Source organism: Arachis hypogaea, chromosome 9 (assembly GCF_003086295.3).
Source record: "Arachis hypogaea cultivar Tifrunner chromosome 9, arahy.Tifrunner.gnm2.J5K5, whole genome shotgun sequence".
Classification (NCBI taxonomy): domain Eukaryota; kingdom Viridiplantae; phylum Streptophyta; class Magnoliopsida; order Fabales; family Fabaceae; genus Arachis; species Arachis hypogaea.
In genome coordinates, this window is record NC_092044.1 from 88377987 (window position 1) to 88397167 (window position 19181).

At 33.4% G+C, this 19181-nt stretch overlaps 1 non-coding gene across 1 annotated transcript; it reads right to left on the bottom strand.

The window, feature by feature from the left end:
* Window positions 1–18415: 18415 nt before the first annotated feature.
* On the bottom strand, window positions 18416–18519 carry LOC112713711 (small nucleolar RNA R71). Its single transcript, XR_003158681.1, has one exon. It is a non-coding gene; the product is annotated as a small nucleolar RNA R71 (small nucleolar RNA).
* Window positions 18520–19181: the final 662 nt, after the last annotated feature.

The following is a 19181-nucleotide window of genomic DNA, read 5'->3' on the forward strand; positions in this document are numbered from 1 at the left end:
ACAGATCCACATTTCAGGATAACACACCATGTTACAATAATCTTGCATAACACCATTTTTAGTTCCATTCATAAATTATTTTCTGGAGTAATTTTTGTATTTTTGTAGTTGTTGTAGATAATAATAGGGAGTTGAATTAATCTTTGGTTAATTACATAATTGATGTCTATATTTTCAGTAAAATTATAAATTAATTTTTACATTTTAAAAATTTGTAATTGAGTCTCTAAAGATAATAAAAATTTGTAATTTAATCCCGATCGATCAAAAAGTATTGATTTAATAGAATATTTTCAGAATATGCTAAGAATATTCTGTTAAAATAGAAAATATGCTAAAAATATTCTATTAAATCAAATACTTTTTGAACGACGGGTACTAAATTGCAAATTTTAATTATCTTTAAGGATTCAATTACAAACTTTTAAAGTGTAAGAACTAATTTATAATTTCACTAAAAATGTAAGGACTAAATATGTAATTTAACCTTAATCTTTTGAGACCAATTTTATTATGAATTGATGAGTGATCATGACATTGCTAGGCTTTGTTTTTTTGTTTTAAGTAAAGTAGCAAGGGAGAAAATTAAATTAGTAGAAAGATTAAGGAAAGTGGGAAAGATGGGATAACTTGTCTGTTGGCTAATTGGCTTGCCTTGTGTGTCGTTTTGGTTTGATCCAAACCCATTCGTGCGTTGCTTCTTTTTTTTTTCTCTCATTCCCACGTCCTTTCCTTATTGGGACCATCGAACGTTTGTCTTCGTCAACTTAATAATAAGAGAGAATGGTGATCAGTTGCTTTTCACTCCACATCGTGCTTCTAGCTAGGTTAACTTTAAGATGTATTTCTTAATATGTGTTTGATAATGACATAATTAAAATAAAAAAATCTTTATGATTCAGATTTATTTGTTTATATGTATATATGTATTTATATAAAATAATTATCAACTTTTTTTTTTCATTTCAACTATTCTTTACAAACAATCTTTAAGATATATATATATATCTATATATAGAAATGTTTGATAATAAAAAAGAACTAATTAAAAATAGTAAATTTTATTACAATAATTAATAAATATTAAATAAGATAAATTTTAACTGTCTTGTACGTGTGCTTACGCTTTAGTTCTAGTTCGAGTGAATATTTTGGTTAAAATAACGCACGTAAACTTTATTTAAATTCAACGGTTGGTTTGAGAGATTTCCATTGGAGTGATTCTTGTAAGGATTTTGATGAACAAGTCAATAGAATTCAATTGGTAAAAGTTAATTAGGATTAGAATCTGCATACCTGGGACGTGAAAATCATGTCCATTACATGAAAAATGTTGAAAATCTAGAAAAATAAGGCGGAGCTTTTAGAAATAAATTAAACTCAATTCGAACAAATTCAATAGAAATGAGACATTTGAAATAAATAACTAATAATGAAATTATTGTCAATGAGTTATAACTCAAATGATATAATTTTTTCATACTCATCTAAAAGATCGTAAGTTCGAATTTTCTTATTTTTAGTAAAAAAAAAAACTAATAATCAAATCATTAAAACGGGATAAGTTACAAAAAATTAAAATAAAATTATCCTTTAAACTAGTGTAATAATAATTCTCTCTTTCATTACTTTATCCTTTCATTTTTATTACTTATTCCGAAATTTATTGGAGTATAATTAATAAAAGGAAAAGTATGAGGAGCCAATAAAATATTTATACAATGTATACAATGGAGGTTTATGAAGTATTAAAGATATGATCATTAGTGTTATATTTTCCCATCAGGATATGGTATTAAAGTGCTAGATTCGAAAGGTCAAGAGTTCGATCCTTAGTGAACCTAAAAATTAAACTAATTTTTTGAGAAAATGTTTATTATCCCTTGTACAAATAATCCATTATCTCCCTAGCGGAATCCTTAATAAAAAGGCATGACTGAATTTGTTTTTATTAATAAAACAGTTTTAAGAATGAGTATTTATTTAAGAATGGAAGAAGGAAGAAGAACAACTTTACACTGTTACGATAATATAAATCTAGGCAGTTTTTTTTTTTTTTTTTGAAATCCTTCTTTCTTCGGTAATCGGTATTAACGTTGTGTACACGCGGCTCTAAGAAGAAAAATTGGTACATTGAATGGGAGAACGAAGGAAAAGGGACTGGCATCATTTTTTTTTTTTTATTTTGGACGTGGACCCACATCATTAACTGGCTTTAATTGGTGAAAAATTAAAGGGGACATAGGTTAATAAGATACCCAAGAACATAGATTTATCATGTGTGTATGAAATTGAAATCTCTTTGTCGGGCCGGGCTACTCTATGATTAATAATGGGCCATTAAACCATATATATATATATATATATATATATATATATATATATATATATATATATATATATATATATATATATATATATATATATTACTAATTTTAGAACCTAATTGTGTCATATGTCACATTCTCATTATAACTAAAATCAAATTTTTTTCTCCAAAATTAAAGAGTTCTTCTTTCTTTCCTACTAATTTTTCAACCAAAATATATCACATGTCATTATCTAATTGCAATTGAAATCAAATATTTTTTTCCAAAATTAAAAAGTTCTCTCCTCTTTCTCTCTTTAACTACCTCGCTTATTCCTTCAATCACTCTATCTCTTTTATATATCATTATCAATGATTAATTACAAATTTGACAAACAAAATATGCAACATAATATTCTTTAATTGTATTAAAATCGAAATTGAAATATAGCTATATTATATATTATATTATATAATATTATATATTACTATCTAATTTAATAACAAAATGTGTCACATGACACTCTTATTAAACTTGAGAGAAAATATTTTTCTCTAAAATTAATAAACTTCCTTCCTAAATTCTCTCATCTATCTCTCTCCCTTTTTTCTATTTCTCGCTACCTTTCTCACTCTATTACAAAAATGTTATTTGTAAACCAAAATTTGCCACTAAAATCAGTCACTAATATATTTGTGTGTAAATATATGTGTGATTTAATTTATTTTCAATGTGTATTTATATTCTAGCATGTATTTTATACTGGTGGCTGACTTTAGTAGCTGATTTTGGTGTACACGTAACATAACTCAATTTATTATATATTTATATATTATTATCTAATTTAATAACTAAATGTGTCACATGACATTCTCTGGTCTTATTAAAATTGAGAGAAAATATTTTCCTCTAAAATTAATAAACTCCCTTCCTAATTCTCTCATCTCTCTCTCTCTTTTTTTTCTATTTCTCTTTACCCTTCCCACTCTATATATAATTTATAATTTATATTTTTATTAGTAATTTGAGAAATCAAAATGTGTCACCCGATATTTTTTATTATAATTAAAATAAAATTTTTCTTTTAAAATTAATAAATTCCCTCTCTCAGTCTTTATCTTTCTCTTTCTCTTTCTTTTCTTTTATTCTCTATTTTTTCTATCTTTTTGTTCTACAAAAAATAAAATTAACAAAATAATATGATTAAAATAAAAAATATTATTATTATAAATATATTTTTTAGTTTTTTTTATTTAGTTTTAATTTTTTACTGCTTATCTTTTTAATCTATATTTTTATTTCTCTTTTTTCAAATATTTATTAAATATAATTCAGAAAAAATACTAAAGTTATGATTAAAAGTTAAAATCAAGATTTAATTGTTTAAAAAAATGATTTTGAGTTAATTTTATAACTATCAATATAATTTTTTTATACTAATATCTAATTATATTTTTATATACATAGAGAAAAAAATATTTATTTTAAATAACAAGCATAAAAATAAATTATTTCTATTTGTGCAACAGACTTAATATCTAATCAAAAGTATAGAAGTTAAATCATTTCAAATTTTAAATAAATAATATTAAAATTAATTATTAGTAATAAATTAAACTCTTTCATATGAAACTAATAACTAAAAATCTTATTATTTGATCTTTTATCTACGGAGACCTTGGTCTTTTTAGTCGACGGAGACTTTTGTTCCTTACGATCTTTTTGTAAAAGTAGTTTGATTTTATAAATTTTTTGTTCTATAATCTATAATATCAAGATAAAATAGATATAACTTTAAAAGATTTATATTTTCATAATATAATTATGGGTAAAAATATTAGTATATTACTAATTTTGCTACAAAAAGCTATTACAGATAAATTACATTAGTAGATAAAAGATATAGAATATGGTTCACAAGAAAAATAATGGTGCATATATCCATAACAATGCATAAATTATTGGTGTAACTATTATTTTAAAATTGTCTTATTCTCCTCTTGTATTTATATTGCTAAATTTAAAATTATCACAATAAAAATCTGCTATGTTTGTAAGAAACCATTGTCAATATTAAGAGTCAAAATGATTCTTCAAAGAGCTTTATCAAACGATTCGATTGCAAACTTTGAAAATAAACATACAAAATTAGTTTCTTGTGTAGATTTTGAAACATATTCTACCCAACTCTTTGGTCATACTACACACCAATCAAGTTCTAGAGTAGATGTAAAATTCTGCAAAATACTAAATAAATAATTAACAAGTAATAAATAAATTAAATGAGAGCAAAAAAGATTAAAGAATTAATATTTATAATTTGGAGAAATAAAAATATTTAGGGTGTGAATTAAAACACTTATCTTAAAAGTTTTGACTAAAAGTTAAGCCAATAGACTAAAGAAATGTAATTGGGCCTTACCAGGTCCAAATTCCCATATATATATATACCCACACTTAATGAGATTTCAGCTACCATTCTCCTCATTTAGTGAGGGAGACCCAGAAATGAGAGAAGAGAGAAAAGAAGGATGAAACCTGTAACACCCTAATTACCCTAAGCCTTACTTCGCGTCATAAAGCAAATGTTAATCAAAGGTTACGACAAAATTTTAAAACTTATACATATTTATATAGAAGGAAATAATATATTCTAGAAGCCTGATGAAGAATTAAACTCAAAAATAGAGTTCGAAAAGCGCAAAACGTACTCACAAAGCTATACTAAACGAAGCACAAGATATGTATACAAATATAGATAGATACATATATATAGATATGTCAAAAGATAATAGTAAAGGATCTAGCCGCCGCCTACGGAGTTTAAGCCGGCTAGTTATATACAGATATACAGAGTTCCTGACAGTAAAACATCTTATAACTCTCAAAGTAAGCCTCTAGGCAAGATAAATACAAAAGTGAGAGAATCTAAACAAAATAATAAAAAGGACTCCAAAACATAGAGAAGATCTTCCGTTCTGTCACAGTCAAGCAACTCACCGAGGTGGGTTGCGACCTGCATCTGAAAAACAACAACAGAATATGGTATGAGAACCGGAGGTTCTCAATATGGTAACAGTGCTCAATGATGTAAGATATAAGATTCCGTGACGCTAGAGGCAATCCTATAACTTCATATCGATCACAAGATTCAACTTAAAGCATAGCTAAAATTTGAAAGCATAACTTTAAAACCATAATAATAAAGGGGTAATCTAACTTAGTGGATTTCTAATCTAATAATTATCCGCTGTCCCACAGTCTTCGCCAGCCTATCCTCCATACAATCTCATTCCCACCGCCTTCTGAACCTCCTCAATCCCAGTAGAATACACAGATAATAGCAAATGCAAGTAAAGCACAAGTATAGGCATGTATATCAAGTAATTCAGATAGGCAATTAGGCATGTTATACAATTAGGCAAATAATACAAGTTGGCAAGGCAAACAAATAGATAGAATATGCAGATGATGAATGCTTGTCCTATTTGGCTGTGATATCACATTGTTGGTTCAACTGCCAACCCGACACATCTCCGTGGAGACGTCGCCTTTCGGTCTCATATTGGGAACCCCCAGGATATCGTGTCTGGATCACAGTCCAGGATTTTGCGCCTATACACTCTAGTGATTCCGAAAGGATGCGAGCGCGATACTCTTGCCACGGACCTCACATCTCAACGTAAGCGGGACTAACCACTGCCCTTACGCTGCCGCCGCGACCTCGACAGGCGGGATCCAACCGCTGTCCCTGCCAGGTGCATAGTGTCTCAACAATTTCAATTTTAAGATTTCACATAAGTGGTTCTCATAAATCATTTATTTCAGTATATCAATACTCTATCATTCCATTCCGAGTCCCAGACTCATCTCAACTACTATCAGTTCATAAGTTCCACAACTCATTATATCAATCATTATTACATTGCATCCATCATTTTTCTTAACTAATTCATCCTCAGTACACCAGAAACCTAAGTCTCCGTCTTCTAAATTCTTACCAAAATTCTCTAAAATAATTCACTAACTTATCTTTAGAATTATTAGATCCTAAGGATTAGATTGTATACTTAAAACAGAATGGAAGGAAGTTTAGAAAGTTAGAGAACCCTTGGAAAACGAAAAAAAATAATTTTTCAGAAAAATAGGGTATATATGTATGCATGCACTATGTATGCATACTCATGCATGCAACTTTTCCCATTTCACGTACGCATACAAGCGTTTGCATACGCATTGGTGCCAAACAGAATTGCACATATGCGTATGGGGCGTTTCGCGTGCATATACACCTCCAATTTTACATGTTTCGCGTACGCATACCCATGTATGCGTATGCGTGAGTACCAAATAGAATTGAATGTATGCGTAGGGGGTGTATGCGTACGCATGCAATCCCAGAATTAGAAAATTCTGCAGAGTTGCAGAAATCAGTTTTAAACCCAAAACTTCAAATTTTTATAACTTCCTCTACAAAATCCAATTTCTACAAAATTTATATTAATTTGAAGATATTTCGATGAAATTTAATTTAAAACAAATTTCAAAAAATTTTGAAAATTGAGGCTCAAGTTATGATCCATAAAAATTCACTAAAAACCAGTTTTCACCAAAATTTACAAGGTTTTCAATTTTTTTTCCAAACTTCACAACCAAAACCACATCAATTCCATCCCACATCAGATTTTACCATTTGTGTCACAATCCACTACTTATATCATATAATTCTCAAACCCAATCATCAATTATATAATACTATAATCATTTCTCAACCAACATATTCAACAATCATCAATTCCAACATTTCCAATCGTAATAGTCACTCTCAATCATTCACCATATCAATTTCCAACATTATTTATGAACCTCAACAACATTATTCATCCAAATGATCAAGTCATCCATGCATCATACATCATCATTCAACAATTCAACAAGCTATATCAATCCAACCTATCATATGGGTCACAAGTCTAAGTGTCCAGAAATATTATATATTACATAGAGAAAACTAAAATCATATCTTGGCCGATTCTCAATATGCCAAACACCCAAAATTGAACTCCAAAAAGCTTCAATTCACCAACAAGCCACTGATGAGCGGATAATTTATATGCTTTTTGGCATTGTTTTTAGGTAGTTTTTTAGTATGATCTAGTTACTTTTAGGGATATTTTTATTAGTTTTTATGCTAATTTCACATTTCTGGACTTTACTATGAGTTTGTATGTTTTTCTATGATTTCAGGTAATTTCTGGCTGAAATTGAGGGACCTGAGCAAAACTCTGATCGGAGGCTGACAAAGGACTGCTGATGCTGTTGGAATCTGACCTCCTTGCACTTGAAATAGATTTTCTGGAGCTACAGAACTCCAAATGGCGCACTCTCAATGGCGTTGGAAAGTAGACATTTAGAGCTTTCCAGCAATATATAATAGTTCATACTTTATTTGAGATTTGACGACGTAAACTGGCGCTCAACGCCAGTTCCATGCTGCATTCTGGAGTCAAACGCCAGAAACACGTCACGAACCAAAGTTGAACGCCCAAAACACGTTACAACTTGGCGTTCAACTCCAAGAGAAGTCTCCGCTCGTGGATAGATCAAGCTTAGCCCAAGCACACACCAAGTGGGCCCCGGAAGTAGATTTATGCATCAATTACTTACTTTTGTAAACCCGTGCTGTGACAGAGCATTTGGATCATTTTCACTGAGAGGATGGGATGTAGCCATTGACAACAGTGATGCCCTACATACAGCTTGCCATGGAAAGAAGTGATGAAAAACTAGAAAGAAGAAGTAGAAAAGTAGAGATTCAACAGGGACAAGCATCTCCAAACGCTTATCTGAAATTCCCATCATTAATTTACATAAGTATTTCTATCCTATTTTATTTATCTTTTAATTATCTAATCCAATCACATTTGAATCAGCCTGACTGAGATCTACAAGATGACCATAGATTGCTTCATACCAACAATCTCTGTGGGATCGACCCTTACTCACGTAAGGTATTACTTGGACGACCCAGTGCACCTACTGGTTAGTTGTGCGGAGTTGTGACTAAGTGTAATTCACGTGTGAGAGCTACCAAATTACTGGAGCCATTGTTGATGATCACAAATTCGTGCACCAAGTTTTTGGCGCCGTTGCCGGGGATTGTTCGAGTATGGACAACTGACGGTTCATCTTGTTGCTCAGATTAGGTAATTTTCTTTCTGTTTTAATTTCAAAATTTTTTTTTCAAAAATCTTTCAAAAATTTCTCATATGTTTTTGAAAATTATTCTAAATTTTTAAGAATGAATTCTAGAGTTTCACAAGTAACATGTTGATGCTTGGTTGGCTGTAAAGCCATATCCAAACTCCCTTGGATTGAGGCCTCCACTTGTCAACAGGTCGGATATGTATATGGAGTTGGATGAAATATCAACTGTTGCATGCCTGATTTATATCTTCTAAAGCTGGTTGGCTATTAAGTCATTGATAAACCCATATTTCATGGTTTATCTTGTGCTCAATTGAGTGGTTTTTATCAACTCTTTACCCACTTATTCATACTATTTACATGGTTTTACATTTGCCTTCCTAATTATGTGCTTTGATTAAAAACATGCTTCTTTGGCCTTAAGTTCCCTATGTTTAATCCTCTCTTATTACCATTAGATGCCTTGATATGTGTGTTAAATGATTTTAGAGATTACAAGGCAGGAATGACTCAGAGGATGGAAAGAAAGCATGCAAAAGTGGAAGAAATACAAGAAGTTGGAGAAACTGCTAAGCTGTCCAGCCTGACCTCTTCGCACTCAAACGGCTATAACTTTAGCTACAGAGGTCCAAATGAGATGGTTCCAGTTGCGTTGGAAAGCTAACGTCCGGGGCTTCACAACGATATATAATTTGCTATACTGCCTCGACGTCAGGCAACGCGAACGGGTGGATCACGCGGCCGCATCGCATCTGCGAACCTCAATCCGCGTGGCCGCATGGACGACGCCTCCGCGTCACTCTTCCGCGACCTGTACGGACCAGAAAGCACTGGGAGTGATTTCTGGGCTGCTTTTGACCCAGTTTTCAGCCCAGAACACACAGATTAGAGGCTATAAAGTGGAGGAATGCATGCATTCATAATTATTCACTCATAATTCACTTTTCCATGATTTAGTTTTAGTGAGAGAGGTTCTCTCCTCTGTCTTAGGATTAGGATTAGGATTCCTCTTAAAGGATTTAGGATTTAGGACTTCTCCTAGTTTTAGGAGTGACTTTCAATCCAGGTTTTTATGTTCCTTTGTTTTTAAGCTTCCCTTTCACTTTATTTATTTATTCCAGCATTTGAGTTAATTATTTACTTTTATAATTTAATTTATGAATTATTCCATGTCACAGATTATTGTTTGAATTAATGATAATTGAGGTATTTTCAGTTTGTGATTGCTTGCTTTTATTTACGTTACCATTGCTTCCAATCTGAAGATATTTTATCCCAGCAATTTACTTTTTTCCCCTTTTGGTCTTGGTTAAGAAATCAGTAACTCAACAGTTATCAAACTCAGCGTAAGTGATAATCGTTATCTTGCTAATTGAACTGAACTTCAATAATCCCAATTTTTTCTTAGGAAATAATTAGGATTCGAAGGTCAAACTAATTAGTCCCTTGACTTACCTTTGCTTTACAGTATTTATTTATTCTAATTGCCATTTATTTTACTTGCCATTTATATTACTTATTCCTCATTCTTGAAACCCCGAATTCACAATCTCCATAGCCAATAATAAGAACATACCTCCTTGCAGTTCCTTGAGAAGACGACCCGAGGTTTGAATACTCGGTTAACAATTTTTAAAGGGTTTGTTACTTGTGACACCCAAAACGTTTGTATAAAAGAACTTTTGAAGGTTTAGAAACTATACTTGCAACGAGAATTTATCCGTAAATTTCTAGACCACGCAAAAGTTCTCTCATCAAAATGGCGCCGTTGCCGGGGAACTGCTAACGTGTGCCTTATTATTGGTTATTGTAAATATTTTTCTTTTGTTTGTTTATTTATTTTTAATTTTCCTTTTTAATTTTATTTGCTACCATGAACTCTCACCCCTCTCGCTTTGAGTTTGGTTCTAACTTTGTTGAAGGAAATAGAAGTTACAGCAGGAATATGCATCAAGGTCAGACCAATCAAGGATGGATGGAGGCAAGAGGCCCTTTAGGCAACAACACCCTCCGAGATATCCTGGACAAAGACCATTCTACAATGCATACCCAGCTGAAAGATACGGTGGACAACCTTGTAACTACCAACAAGCCCCACCCCGTGCATATAGGCCACCCTTTCAGCATAACCTCGAACCACCACACTCACAAGCTTCTTTTCACCATTCGCCACCATATGATCCTTCCTTACCCCACTCCCAATCCAATCACTCCCAATCACCACCACTTTATTATGTATCATGTCCAAGTCCGGCAACCCAAGAAGCAGAGGTTCGCCTAAAGGAAACAGTAGATAATCTTGAAACCACCATTCGACAACTGGAGCAAGCAGTAATTCAATGGGTTTCTAGGCGCTCAAATATATAAGGATCAGCCACAACTCCATGTGGACAGTCTAATAAAGAGCAGAGCATGAAAGAGATACCAGAACCTCCAGTGGACAAGACAGGAAATGAATTTGTACTAGAACAAGTAGAAGAAGCTGTCATTGTTTAAGAAGAAGAGTTGGTTGAAGATCTAGGAGATGCTGAACCTCCATGGGAATCCAGAGCTGAGGATAACTCCGTTAGGGACATTACAGTTGATGCTAAGGAGGATAGTACACAACCCCCAAGGCAAGTCGCTTATGAAGAATCAAATGGAATAATCCAAGAAGCGAATTCCCTTGATGATGATAGTCACAAGTCTAGCTCTCTTAGTAATGAACTTGCATCCGCAAGTGAATTCTCTGAGATCAAAGAATCTTCCCCAAGTGAATGCGAAGATGATGCGGAGGTAGATTTCTCTCAACCTCCAATCTATGACTCAAGTGATGAGGAAGACATAGGAGACTTTGACCAGGACACAGATACATTTGAAGACTCTTGCAATGAAGTGGAGGAATTCACAGAAGAGCATAAGGGAGTAGAACTTACAGAACCACCGGAAACACCCATCCCAAGGCCATTACCACCTAATACAAGCTTCAAGTGGGTACAATCCTTAACCTATAACTTTACTTATTCACTTGAATATGGTTTGCTTGAAACAGATGGCCAGCTTAGAGCTCTTTGCGGCTTTAAGAGTAAGAGGGAAATGGCTCGTACTCAGAGTTGGTGCACAAGGTTCAATAAGGTTCCACGCTTCACCTTGAAGTATACGAATTGGTATCATGCTCAATTGCATGGATCACAGAGAATGTTTGGTCACTATGGTGAGATTCTACTTTTTAAACCGCCCAGATGGAAACATATAGATCAAGACGGAGGCGGATTTAAAAGCAAGGCTTGGAATCCTGGAGTTTATTCTGACATTTGTCACCCCGGGAGCCTAACAATCTGTTTGAAGCTGCTCATAAGCTTTACATGCCTAGTTTGGGACCTCGGAGGCTATTGGCATTCCAAGCACTGGTGGAGATTTTTGGACGAGTTTAAACATAAGCCGCCATAACGCCATAACAGGAAGCTCCTCCACTGTCCAACTTAAGGACTTTAACTAAAAGTGTTAGGTGGGAGACAACCCACCATGGTATGATCGTTCATTTTTCATTTTTATTTAGTTTTATTTGATTTTGAGTTTTATTTTATTTTATTATATTGAACGTGGAGTTTTGCATCACATTCATATTAACACTACATTCTGCATTTTATTTCAAAAAAAAAATTGCTACGTGATGCGATCGCATCAACGACGCGTCCACGTCGCAAGGGGAGAAGAGACAAATAAAAACGAACAGAGAGTCACACTGGAGCGTGGTTGGAGGCGTGCCAATGGCACAAATCAACCCACGCGACCGCGTCGCTGACGCGTCTGCATCGCATGGGAATAATGGCCTTCCACGCGACCGCGTGACCCACGCGGCCACGTGACCAAGATTTCGACGTCAAAGTGGTGCACACCCGAAAGTTGTGCGAGAGTGGTGCTGGATTGGTGCTGAACGCATAATCCTTCCCACGCGGCCGCGTGACCCACGCGACCGCGTCATATTCCTTTAAAGCCCACTCACGCAATCGCATGCCCCATGCGATCGCGTCACTTAAAATTTGGCACTAATAAGATTTTGAACAGAGAGTTGTGCGAGCGCGAGGCTGCACTCGCGCCACTAGCACAAATCGAGTCACGCGATCGCACGACCCACGCGTCCGCGTCGCTTGACCTTATTGCGCACCACGCGGCCGCGTCACCCACGCGACCGCGTCGCCAGCGTCACACACCTTAACCTTATATGCCAAAATATCTTAACTTTTCTTCCCCAATCCTAATTTTTCCTCCCTCACTCACTTTTTTCCCTTCTCATTCTTCTTATTTTTCTTTTTATTTTATTTTAATTTATTTGCATATCTCATTCGTTGCATTTTAAATTTGTGCATATTTTTATTTTCTTTTCTGAATTTTTTATTTTTCCATTAGTGTTAAATATCTTTTCTTATTCAACTGTTGCATCTTTTCTTGAATTTATTTTGGTAACTTGTTTTACACTGTTGGACAATACTATTTAAGTCAATGTTAATCTTTTATGTTATTTGTATTAATTTTGCATTGACATGAATTTATATTGTCTTACACTCTCTTCCCCATTGTTGTCCATTTTGTACCACTGGCATGCCATGGCTTCTATTGTTTTCTCACGTACATGTTGAAGCTTCCATGTAAATGAGACCCTTATCATTTGGCATTAACACCCATACTTTATTTATTTTCTATCTTTTGGGTTACTTCTCTTCTTTTTCTCTTCTTTCAGGCTGGCCACCGAAGACGGAAAAGAGAGAAACTTCTATAAGGGGAGACAGACAAGTCCATCTGCAAAATCTTGAAGAAAAGCATCAGTTGCAACAACCCGTCCACCTGCACATCTCAGCATGCACCGAGGACGGTGCAATCTTTAAGTGTGGGGAGGTCGATACCGATCTCCATGGGTTAGTACTTTCTTGTCTCAACACCAATGTTTAAATTTTCTTTGTAGATTAGTTGTTGCATTTGCATGTTTATTTGATTTTTGTGCATATTCTACCACTTGGTTGAAGTAATATTTTCTTTTTCAAGAAACTTTTTATAATATTTCACTAATTTAAATTAAAAACTTTTTGAAAAACTTGTATGAAAGAAATATTATTTTGGAACATGGTTTAAAGCTTGAACACACAAAACCAGTGAGATTTTGAGCCTATTTGATTGGTTGCATTTTATCAACCAATATTTTATTTTTGTGTGTGTTATTCTCTCTAAAATTGTGATCTTTGTCTTGCTTGATTCTATATTTCCATTATTTGATGTATACATGCACTTATATGATTGAGGCCTTGTTTCACTGAGCTTACATACCCATATGGCCTTCCCTTCCATTATCCTTTACAAACCAATTTGAGCCTAATACACCCATTTGTTCTTTACTTTAGCACATTACTAACTCTGAGCGAAAAACAATAACGTCCTTAATTTGAATCCTTAGTTAGCTTAGACTAGTGAAAGTGCTCATGAATTAAGTGTGGGAAAAGAGGGTTTGGAAACATCTGGTTTGAGAATTGAGAATGTTAGAATTTTCTGAAAATGTGAAAGAAATGTTTAGGACATGTTCATGCATTCAATCATATGCATTGAGAAAAAAAAAATAATATATAAAAAAAAGAAGAGAGCAAAATAAGTGAAAGGGGACAAAATGCCCCAAAGTAAGTGTTGGTATCAATGCATATGTACTGTACTCAAAACTTGGAATGCATAAATATGTAGTAAACACAGTTAATGGGTAGTTATTGATTTTATATTACATGGATTATCTTAAGTTAGGTGGAAAGTTTATGTTAATTAAGGATTCAGATTTTAGTCCACTTGGCCAAATACAATCCTACCTTGACCCTAACCCCATTACAACCCTTAAAAGACCTCTTGATTTGTGTATTAGTGCATTAAATTTCTGTTGATTGTTAGATGAAGAGCAAGCTATAGAAAGCAAGATTAGTAGAAAATTGAGAGAATTGACCCTAGACACTTGAGAGTTAGAATGATATACACTACCAGTAAGGGTTCAATGCCTAATTCTATGTTCCCTGCTTTCATGAGCTATTTTCTTCTTGCAAGTTATTTGTATTGTATTTTGTGATTTAAATTAGTGAAATCCAGTTCATATCTGTTCTTGAAAGATTTATCTATTTTTAACCAAGTAGGTAGAAACATTTTGCATTTAGTTGCATTCATAGGTTGCATCTCATACATTCTATCATTCCTCTTCATCTCTTTATAGCTTCTCTTGAGCTTAGCATGAGGACATGCTAATGTTTAAGTGTGGGGAGGTTGATAAACCCATGGTTTATCTTGTGCTTAATTGAGTGGTTTTTATCAACTCTTTACCCACTTATTCATACTATTTACATGGTTTTACATTTGCCTTCCTAATTATGTGCTTTGATTGAAAACATGCTTCTTTTGCCTTAAGTTCCCTATGTTAAGTCCTCTCTTATTACCATTAGATGCCTTTATATGTGTGTTAAATGATTTTAGAGATTACAAGGCAGGAATGACTCAGAGGATGAAAAGGAAGCATGCAAAAGTGGAAGGAATACAAGAAGTTGGAGAAACGGCTAAGCTGTCCAGCCTGACCTCTTCTCACTCAAATGGCTATAACTTTAGCTGCCAAGGTCCAAATGTAATGGTTCCAGTTGCGTTGGAAAGCTAACGTCCGGGGCTTCGCAACGATATATAATTTGCCATACCTTTCCTGATGCCAGGTGATGCGAACGCGTGGATCACGCGATCACATCGCATCTGCGAACCTCAATCCGCGCGGCCGCGTGGACGACGCCTCCGCGTCACTCTTCCGTGACCTGTATGGACCAGAAAGCGCTGGGAGTGATTTCTGAGCTGCTTTTGACCCAGTTTTCAGCCCAGAACACCCAGATTAGAGGCTATAGAGTGGGGGAATGCATGCATTCATAATTATTCACTCATAATTCACTTTTCCATGATTTAGTTTTAGTGAGAGAGGTTCTCTCCTCTCTCTTAGGATTAGGATTAGATTCCTCTTAAAGGATTTAGGATTTAGGACATCTCCTAGTTTTAGGAGTGACTCTCGATCCAGGTTTTTATGTTCCTTTGTTTTTAAGCTTCCCTTTCACTTTATTTATTTATTCCATAATTTGAGTTAATTATTTACTTTTATAATTTAATTTATGAATTATTCCATGTCACAGATTATTGTTTGAATTAATGATAATTGAGGTATTTTCAGTTTATGATTGCTTGCTTTTATTTACGTTACCATTGCTTCCGATCTGAAGATATTTTATCCCAGCAATTTACTTTTTCCCCCTTTTGGTCTTGGTTAAGAAATCAGTAACTCAACAGTTATCAAACTCAGCGTAAGTGATAATCGTTATCTTGCTAATTGAACTGAACTTCAATAATCCCAATTTTTTTTAGGAAATAATTAGGATTTGAAGGTCAAACTAATTAGTCTCTTGACTTACCTTTGCTTCAAAGGTTAACTAAGTGGAATTAAGATACAACTTTCATTATTGTTGAGAGGGATAACTAAGTTGGACTTCTAATTTCTCTCATCTTGCCAAAAGTTGCTTTACAGTATTTATTTATTCTAATTGCTATTTATTTTACTTGCCATTTATATTACTTATTCCTCATTCTTGAAACCCTGAATTCACAATCTCCATAGCCAATAATAAGAACATACCTCCTTGCAGTTCCTTGAGAAGACGACCCGAGGTTTGAATACTCGGTTAACAATTTTTAAAGGGGTTTGTTACTTGTGACACCCAAAACGTTTGTATGAAAGAATTTTTGAAGTTTTAGAAACTTTACTTGCAACGAGGATTTATCCGCAAATTTCTAGACCACACAAAAGTTCTCTCATCAGCCATGCCCAACCCTTGGATTGGGGCTTTAGACAAATATTGAAAGATTCTTGGAATTCTTATTAAAAATTTTGAATTTTTTATTTTCTTTTTTCCTAAATGTTTTTCTAAAAAAAAAATCAAATAAAAAGAAACTACAAAAAAAATCATAAAATCATAAAAACCAAAAATATTTTGTGTTTCTTGTTTGAGTCTTGAGTCAATTTTTAAGTTTGGTGTCAATTGCATGTTTTTAAAATTTATGCATTATTTTTTCGAAAATTTCATGCATTCAAAGTGTTCTTCATGATCTTCAAGTTGTTCTTGGTAAGCCTTCTTGTTTGATCTTGATGTTTTCTTGTTTTGTATTTTTTGTTGTTTATCATATGCATTTTTCGTTTGTTAGTATCCATGCATTAAAGATTTCTAAGTTTGGTGTCTTGCATGTTTTCTTTGCATCAAAAATTTTTCAAAATTATGTTCTTGATGTTCATCATGATCTTCAAAGTGTTCTTGATGTTCATCTTGACATTCATAGTGTTCTTGCATGCATCATGTGTTTTGATCCAAAATTTTCATGTTTTGGGTCATGTTTGTGTTTTTCTCTCTCCTCATTAAAAATTCAAAAATAAAAAATATATTTTCCTTATTTCCCTCTAAATTTTTGAAATTTTGGGTTGACTTGGTCAAAAAATTTTAAAAATTAGTTGTTTCTTACAAGTCAAGTCAAATTTTCAATTTCAAAAATCTTATCTTTTCAAAACTTTTTCAAAAATCAAATCTTTTTTATTTTTATCTTATTAATTTCGAAAATTTTGAAATTATTTTCAAAATCTTTTTCTTAATTTTATTTCAAATTTTTGAAATTACACTGACAATTAATGTGATTGATTCAAAAATTTGAAGTTTGTTACTTTCTTGTTAAGAAAGGTTCAATCTTTAAATTCTAGAATCATATCTTTTAGTTTCTTGTTAGTTAAGTAATTAATTTTAATTTTAAAAATTTAAATCTTTTTCATCTTATCTTTTATCATATCTTTTTCAAAATTTTATATTTTTCAAAAATTTGATTTCAAAATATCTTATCTAACTTCTTATCTTCTTATCTTTTCAAATTTGACTTTAATATCTTTTTCAACTAACTATTTGACTTTTTGTTTATTTTTTATCTTTTTCAAAACCACCTAACTACTTTTCCTTCTCTAATTTTCGAAAATATCTCATCCCTTTTTCAAAATTCTTTTTAAATTAACTAATTGTTTTAAATTTTAATTTTAATTATATCTTATCTTTAATTTTCGAAAATCATTAACTACTTTTTCAAAATTATTTTCGAATTCTCCCTCTCTTCTCTTCTTCTATGTATTTATTTATTTACTAACACTTTTCTTCACCTCTCTTCATCTCCAATCACTGCCTCTATCCATACCCTTGTGATTGGATTCTCCACTTTTATTCCTTTCTTCTTCTACTAATAATAAGGATCCTCTTTGTCCAGATATAGAGGATTCTTCTTCCTTTTCTTTTTCTCTTCTCTTTCATATGAGCAGGAACAAGGAAAAAGACACTCTTGTTGAAGCTGGTCCTGAACCTGAAAGGACTCTGAAGAGGAAACTAAGAGAAGCTAAATTACAACAATCCAGAGACAACCTTTCTGAAATTTTCGAACAAGAGAAGGAGATGGCAGCCGAACCCAACAACAATAATGCAAGGAGAACGCTAGGTGATTTCACTAAACCAAAGTCCAAATTTGATGGAAGAAGCATCTCCATTCCGGTCATTGGAGCAAACAATTTTGAGCTGAAACCTCAATTAGTTGCTCTAATGCAATAGAACTGCAAGTTTCATGGACTTCCATCTGAAGATCCTTACCAGTTTTTAACTGAGTTCTTGCAGATTTGTGAGACTGTAAAGACGAATGGAGTAGATCCTGAAGTCTACAGGCTCATGCTTTTCCCTTTTGCTATAAGAGACAGAGCTAGAACATGGTTGGAATCACAACCTAAAGATAGCCTGGACTCCTGGGATAAGCTGGTCACGGCCTTCTTGGATAAATTATTTCCTCCTCAAAAGCTGAGCAAGCTTAGAGTGGATGTTCAAACCTTCAAGCAAAAAAATGGTGAATCCCTCTATGAAGCTTGGGAAAGATACAAGCAGATGACCAAAAAGTGTCCTTCTGACATGTTTTCAGAATGGACCATATTAGATATATTCTATTATGGTCTATCTGAGTTTTCCAAAATGTCATTGGACCATTCTGCAGGTGGATCCATTTACTTAAAGAAAACGCCTGCAAAAGCTCAAGAACTTATTGACATGGTTGTAAATAACCAATTCATTTACACTTCTAAGAGGAATTCCATGAATAGTGGGATGTCTCAGAGGAAGGGAGTTCTTGAGATTGATGCTCTGAATGCCATATTGGCTCAGAACAAAGTGTTGACTCAGCAAGTCAACATGATCTCTCAAAGTCTGAATGGATGGCAAAATGCATCCAACAGTACTAAAGAGGCATCTTCTGAAGAAGCTTATGATCCTGAAAACCCTGCAATGGCAGAGGTTAATTACATGGGTGAACCTTATGGAAACACCTATAATTCATCATGGAGAAATCATCCAAATTTCTCATGGAAGGATCAACAAAAGCCTCAACAAGGCTTTAATAATGGTGGAAGAAATAGGCTAAGCAATAACAAGCCTTTTCCATCATCTTAGCAACAGACAGAGAATTCTGAACAGAGCCCCTCTAACTTATCAAACATAGTCTCTGATCTGTCTAAGCCCACTTTAAGTTTCATGAGTGAAACAAGATCCTCCATCAGAAATTTGGAGGCACAAGTGGGCC